This window comes from Bos indicus, chromosome 23, assembly GCF_029378745.1.
Source record: "Bos indicus isolate NIAB-ARS_2022 breed Sahiwal x Tharparkar chromosome 23, NIAB-ARS_B.indTharparkar_mat_pri_1.0, whole genome shotgun sequence".
Taxonomy (NCBI): Eukaryota; Metazoa; Chordata; class Mammalia; order Artiodactyla; family Bovidae; genus Bos; species Bos indicus.
The window spans coordinates 53,077,823-53,085,097 of record NC_091782.1 but is presented as its reverse complement, the minus strand read 5'-3'; positions in this window follow the sequence as shown (position 1 = coordinate 53,085,097).

Genomic DNA, 7,275 nt, shown 5'->3' with positions numbered 1-7,275 from the left:
TGCACCCCGGGGTGGGACCGAGGGCAAGACCCCTCCCAGCACAAGGACCGCAGTGACAATAAGATGGCGCCTCAGAATGCACCTCTCAGAATGTGGATGGTGCTCAGACCCCATCACCACGCTGTGCTGTCACTCCAGTCGTCTGTCTCTGTGTGACCCCACAGACCCTGCCAGCCTCCCCTGTCCACGGGATTCTGCAGGCAAGAACACTGGCGAGGTTGTCACGCCCTCCTCCAGGGGATCTTCCCGACCCAGGGACGGAACGTGTGTCCCTGACGTCTCCTGTGTTGGCAGGTGGGTTCTTTACCACGAGCTCCACCCGGGAAGCCCACCTATTTACTGGAAGGATGCTCAAGATCTCAGAGCAGGAGGCCCACGGCTCCTTCTCTACAGTTCCCTTCCTTCTCACGATGTGCTCTGCTTTGGAGACATTCTTGCACATCCGATTTAGCCAAGGCTCTGTGCCAAGGGGTGTCCATTCACCCTCTGCTACTTGAGGCCGTGCTCGCTGTGAGCTGGCCCACCCCCCACCCCGCCCCCACTCCCTCTCAAAAATGCAGTTAATTGACGGTGGATTGGGCCACAGAAGCCTATTATTGGAAGTGATGGGATACAGAAGGATTTATGGGCTGGATTTTTTTTTCTTCTCAAAGAATTACAAGCTAACCCCAAATTGTAGCAAGAATTCTTAAGGTTCAATAATTAAAAGCAAAAGGCAGTCCCCTTGGGAAGGAAGCAGTGTGGTCTGGAAGATATCTTTCAAATTGAAGCAGACTGTGTAACTCCCAAATATTATGGATACAAATTAGCTATATTTGATCACTGGATCTTATTTACCCTAATTGTCTTCATTTCTGTGGTTTCCTGATACGTTTTGTTTAGAGCACACAGTTCAGCAGCTCAGTATTGGAGTCTGCGGTGGTGGCGAGCGCAGGCTTCGGGTTTCTAGCGAGACAGAGAGACAGGACTGAGAGAGAGACCTTTGTCAGGAGATGTGTGTTTTTCCTCAAAGACGTAGAAGTCTTATAAATTCAGACCAAAGATATGTTAAAAAAAAAAAACCAACAAATTTCGTTCTGTGAAATGTTTTGCTTGTCTTTTGGAATGATTGATGTGAACCTAAGATTTGAAATTTGAGCAGCCAAGTAACCAGGAATTAGGACCTTATCTAGAATTTAGGCAAAAACTCCAGACCACTGCTGTTGAGAAATCGGGTTAGAAACCTCCTGAGGAGTGGCTTTCCCACAAGATTTCTGGTGCTTCCCAGATCTGAATGGATGAGAAAAATGGCAGGAATGCAGCATTACTTCCAGTCTCTTTGTCCCTCTCTCTGGTTTGGGGTAAACGCAGGGAAGAAGGGACACAAACAAACGAGGAGACCAGTGTCCATCCAGGTCCCGCCGGAGCGTCAGGCCAGCCGGCTGGGCTGCGGGGGCTGTGGAGGCCAGCTCTCTACTCCCGGCTTTTCCCTGTTCCCGGAACCCCTGGCTCCCGTGGGTGGGGCACTTGTTATGACAGGGGAGGCCAGGCCAGCTCTGCCCCCGGGGACCCGGATTCGAATCCTGGTTTAGCTCAGAGGGAGGCTGTGGCTGTGACCCTGCGACCTCTGTCCACGTGACTGACACACAGCACTCTGGGGGGCGGACAGCCGCTTCCAGGGGGGTCCTGGGGCAGTGGGAGGAAGCGCTGCGTGGGGGGTGCTGGAGGAGCCTTCAGCCTGAAGCAGGTCCCACGCATCTGGTGAGCACTGGTGTCGGTCCCCGAGTCACACCCAGGCAGGCCGTGCACGTGGGCATTAGTGCGGCCGGGCACACAGGAGCTGTTGTCCAGTGCGTCTCGCCCGTGCCCTGTGGTTCAGGCGCCAGGGAGCCCGGGAAGGTGGGTGTGAGTGTGTGAGTGTGTGTGTGCGCGCACGCACATGAGATGGGCCAGGATGGGGGTCCTGTGGGGGCCGCGGGCTCCGTGATGGGGTCACAGCTGCTCGTGTGTGTCTGACAGCTGTCTGTCTATGACACTGAGTTTGCTCCCGAACGCTCTATTCCTGGAGAAGTGCGTTTCCTTCCCTTGTCTCTAAACAAACGACCCAGTACACACAGCCCTGTGCATCCACAGCCCAGGTGCCCAGACTCGGCTCCTGCTCGGGCCGTGTTGGCTCAGCCCTAGGACGAGGCGGCTGGTTCCCTGGGGGCTGCCCTGGGTGGGCGAGACGCGGCCCACGTACTTGCTGTTGTCTACAACATGAAGCTCGCTTGTTTCTCTTCCTCCGGACCTGAACTCCGGTTCTATAGATTCCAGGACGCCCTTTCAGTCTTTCGGTTTTGTTCTCTCCACCTGGAGCCACCAGCTCTCACAGGTCTTCCTGACCAGCTCTTGGGACAACCTTGTGGATTCCTGTGAAGCTGATGTGCTTGCCGACTCTGGCGAGCAGGAAGTGAGGACTGTTAGATCCTATGAGATGTCCACACGGGCGTTTGGTTCTCCCATGGCCCTTTGGGGGCAGAGAATTCCATAAAGGTCATGAGGCTTGCCAACGCGCTCCACCTGTTTCCACGAGGAATTTATTCAAAATCATACATAATTCAGTAGTATCTTGCTTCAAGATGTGTTAAAAAATGTGTTAACAAATGTGTTAAAAAAAGGGACCATGTAGTTATCAATATAATTTAAATTCATATTTGCTAGAAAACATCGCTGGATTTCTCCAGTGATCATAATTTATTATTCTTTACTTGGTGGGTGAAAATATTTTTTGCTAAAAATAAATTATATTCCAGTTTATTTTATAGCCCATATCCAGTAACAAAAATCAGTATCCGTCTATTATGCATGTGTGTATCCATCTACTGGTGTGTGTGTGTGTGTGTGTGTGTGTGTGTGTGTGTGTATTATCTACTGTTGTGTGTATTATCTACTGTTCTGTGTATATGTGTGTGTGTATCTATCATGTATCTATGTCTACCTAGCTACCTATTTCTCTCTCTCTCTGTCCAACACTTGATTAGTTCTATTATTTCAGATCAATGACACATTTATTTAGCTCTTCCTTCCCTCCAACTTGCAGTAACATTTAGTAAAACATACCTTTAAAAGTTTATACTTTACAGCCCATAGATTTAAAGCCTCACAAAAACAATGATTTAAGTTTATTAGTTTTAATTCTAGACTTTTGTGGCACTAAAATAGGTTATTAAACCAGTAACCATCAGTGGATCTGTTCGTTCATTTTTGATGAAATCCACAGACCCGGCATGCCTGCGTGCAGGTAGCCCACTCAGAAGCGAATGTCGGTTTGAGACAGGCTAGAATTGTGTGAAAATTACATTTCACATCTATGAATTTGACTCTGTGAGCTCAGCAAAAATAAACAGATATTAAACCCTGGTCGGCAACACCCGGTCGTGACCATATGAGACCCCGGGGTGAACGGAGGTGACTGGACCTGGATGCCCAGTGCCCTGGGTCACGTCAGACCGCCGGAGGCGCTCCTGGTGTAAGGAGCCTGTGAGCTGAGCATGATTCTAGGCCTGGAAGGGAGGTCCCCGCACACCCGCATGAATGTTTCACGGTGTTTGAAGAAGCAATGAACCCTTCAACTATGTGGGCCTTTCTGAGGGGCTTCCAGAGGACCCCTGCTTCTCTCTGTGCCGACCTCAGGAGCTCGCAGCCGGGGAGATGCCGCACCAGCACGAACCAGGACACGGGGTGTTTTCAGCGCAATCTGAGCTCCTGGTTGGGCTCCCCCTATGTCTGTTTCTGCTATGTTTCTGCCTCTCTTCTGAACTTTAACCCGCACCAAGCACATGCCCATCTCTCTCAAAGGAATCCTGAGGTGAGGATGTTGCCGTGTGAACACTCAGAGCAGAGTCCACGGGCTGACCAGCCTTTGTGCGGTCAGGGAAGCACCCAGGCGCTTGCCGTTCCTGACACAGAAAACGAGTCAGCTCTGTCACACACACGACTCGCACAGGAACCTCTGCGCAGCCCCTGGCTTTCAAGAATTTTCCAGGGGTGGCCATGGTAAACCGTGAATTACGCCGGGGAGCGTGATGGTCACTCAGACGCTGCCCACAGAAGCGAGCAGCTCGGAGGATTTCCACACCAGGCACTGCCTGCGGGGCGGGGGTCGGGCTCGGGGACCCTCGGCTGCCCCGTGAGACCGCGTGACGGCGAGAGGCTGGACGCGGCCTCGAGTGCGACCCGCCTTCTTGCCCGGGTCCTCGGAAAAGGATGGATCTTCCCGAGGAGAAGCGCTGTCAGGGCAAGATGCTTGCCTCGAGTTCTGGAAAGAAAATTAAGACGGTTAAGTGGGGCCGGATGAGCTGAAGAAGATACCAGAAGTGTTGGGCAGTGTTTTACGGAGGCAGTGGTGTGTCCGTCGATGCACGTCAAGGTTCTTATCTGGACGACGCGAGGGCCGTCCAAAGAAGTCACACACGAATGTCGTTAGTTCCAAGCTGTGACCTGCTTGAGAAAAGAAATGTTAACATTTGGGATGATTTTAGCATGAAAAGAAGATGTGTTTATGGAAGCAGGCTGACAGGGGCTTACTAGGAATGTCCAATTCTGTTCGCCCTGCTCTGTTTATCACCTGGAATTCAGCGGGGAGTCAGAGGGAACCGCACTAATGGATGTCACCGCTCCGTCAAGGCCACTGTCACCGCAGTCGGGGAGGTGGAGGGGCCTGGCAGACGGTACAAGCGCTGGCTTCTCGGGTGCCTTAGTGACACCGAGGTGCGGGCGGCCCCGTGGAGCCGCAGGCGAGGCTGGTAACAGGAGTCCTTGTGTCCCGGGGCCTGCCCTGCCCTCGGCTTGTTTTCCATATAGGATTACATAATTGGCCAGCAACTGCATAATGGCTTGGATGCAATAATGGCATGGTCTGATTTCCTAGGGGGCCCTTGCTTTCTGAAAACCAGATTCATCCAAAAACTTAAAAACCAAATAAATATTCCTCCAAGTGACGACTGCATTCCAGCTGTCAGGCGGCTTGTAATGACCAATTCTCGGCGCTGGGTGATGGCCTGAGCTGACCATAAATCCTACCCCGATCCTCCGTGTCAGCACAGGCTTTGGAGGCCGTAAAGCAGGCCCGGCTGGCCTGTCAGCTGCTCCCCCGGCCAAGCACCAGCTCTGCAGGCCTGCCCGGCTGGCCCGAGCCATAGCCCAGCAGACGTTTTACGGACGCTTTTCCCCCAAAACCAGATGAAAATGATTATGCACTACAAGGGCTCTTTTGATATAACCGATTCACGGCCAAGCTGGCGTTGGACGCGGCCAGGAGGTGGCGGGGACGGGGCCCCAGCGTGGGAAACGCTGAGCGGTGGGTGCTGCTCAGCCCCCGACCCCCAGAGGTGGCGCAGCAGCAGTAAGCCCCCCACTCCCGAGCACCGGGGTCGCGTATGCCTGCCCCCCGCGCCGGGTCCAGCCCTCCTCTGGGAAAGAATGCTCGCCATCCCAGCTATTCCAAGCAGCATCCTTGACGTCTCGCTCCCCGGGGCCTGTCACCCTGCAGCGATCGCGAGCTGCGAGCCCTCATACCTCAGCTGTTTGTCTTGGCAGCTCCCCCTGTTTTGCTAACTGGACAGATTCAGGCCAAGGCGCCCCGTCCCACCCGCCCCCTCAAGAAGGGGCGCCGTCCATCACCCCCCTGCCAGCCAGCGGGACGCCCCTGGAGGTCGGCAGGGCTGGGAGGCCAGAGCCCTCCACCCTCTGCTTCTCCCTCCTGAGCTGGAGAAAAATGCTGAGGCAGAGATTTGACTCTGGACGAAGAACCGGAGGACGTCTGTGAGCAGGGCAGGGCTGGCGGGGTTGAGTCGGCAGGACGGTGGGGAGCAGCCGGGCTGGGGGCTGAGCTGCACGGCCCCGCCCCTGGTGCTTCCCCCGACTCTTCACGAAGGACAGACACGCTGCAGGGGGCGGGGGGCGTCTCCACTCTGGCCGGGAGCACCATTTTCCATGGTTTCAGAGTGGACACACACTGACGCCAAAGGGGATCATCAGTGGGGAGGCGAAGCCCAAACACAGACTCCTCCTCGAGGTGGGACAGATGGAGCACCGGATTGTCGAGCTTGAAAGGCAGAAGAGAGGGTGGAGAGGATGGTTGCACAGCGGTGACCGTCCAGCTAAATCCAGACCCGCTGCTCACTTCCGGGGAGCAGAGGGCGTGAGCCTGCGTCACTTGGGTCACTGTCCAGTCAGGTCTCTGCGTCGGACACTGGGCTTCATGGGACACTGGCCGAGGATCCCAGCGTGCCCTGCTCGTCAGCTCCAATATGGAGGCCCCCATGTTTGGCCACGTGTTCATTTAAAAGTCCCCCAGGGTGAGGGAGTCTTTTGGTGACGTGAGAGGAATCTAACCGAGATGACGGTCCAGGACCCACCCGCGTCTCTGCTGTGTCCTGAGCTGAGCTTGGCCTCAGCCTCAGAGGGAGTCGCAATCAGCCAGAGTGACCACGGGGACAAGGCTGGCCTCGGGGGTGCGTGGGAACCCGGGCCAGCTGGGAGCCTACCGCTTGGGGCCAGCAGGAAGGACTGCTCAGGCTCGACACCCAAGGACACGTAGAGGTTTCACCCAGACAGTCGTCTCCAGGGGAGAAAAAGCCTCCCAGCTCCTTCCCATGCCAGCAGGACCGTGAGGATGGGCTGTTCTGGAAAGCTTGTCCTAACGGGGAAACGTTACCCTGGTAAATGAAGGCCAGACAGAAGTGACGGTGTGCTGGGACCCGCCTCTGGGCCCCTCTGGCCCTGTCTGGGGTCTTCCTTCTACCTGGGCGCCTCATTTTCCCATCACGTGGGAGCCATTTCTCACAGGCACACAGTCACTTGCAGGGTTGATTAACTTGCTTGAAATCTTTTCCCCAAAGTGTTCAGACAGTTCTGGCATCCTCACTGATTAGATTTTCCTATAATTCAATCCTACTCATAATTTCTAGTCAGAATTTATCTCTTCCTGTTGATGAATTACTGGCTTTGAAGCAATCTGAACATTCTTTTGGTCAAAATTTAGTACTCTATATCAGAATATTTCTTATGGATTCCATTGCACAACTTTTCATTTTTGTTTGTACTCTATTGAATTTAATATTAATTATCTCTTCATTCTTTAACAAATTTAGGCTTGCCAAAAGAAGATACACACCCAAACACATTCACAGAGATACATTCATATGCATTCAAAAGATGTACATTTACATACGTCCAAATCAAGTCTCTATGATTCCTCATTTGCTTTATTAAAATGTTTCGTCTTTCTAAATCCAGTAAAAAAAAAAACCA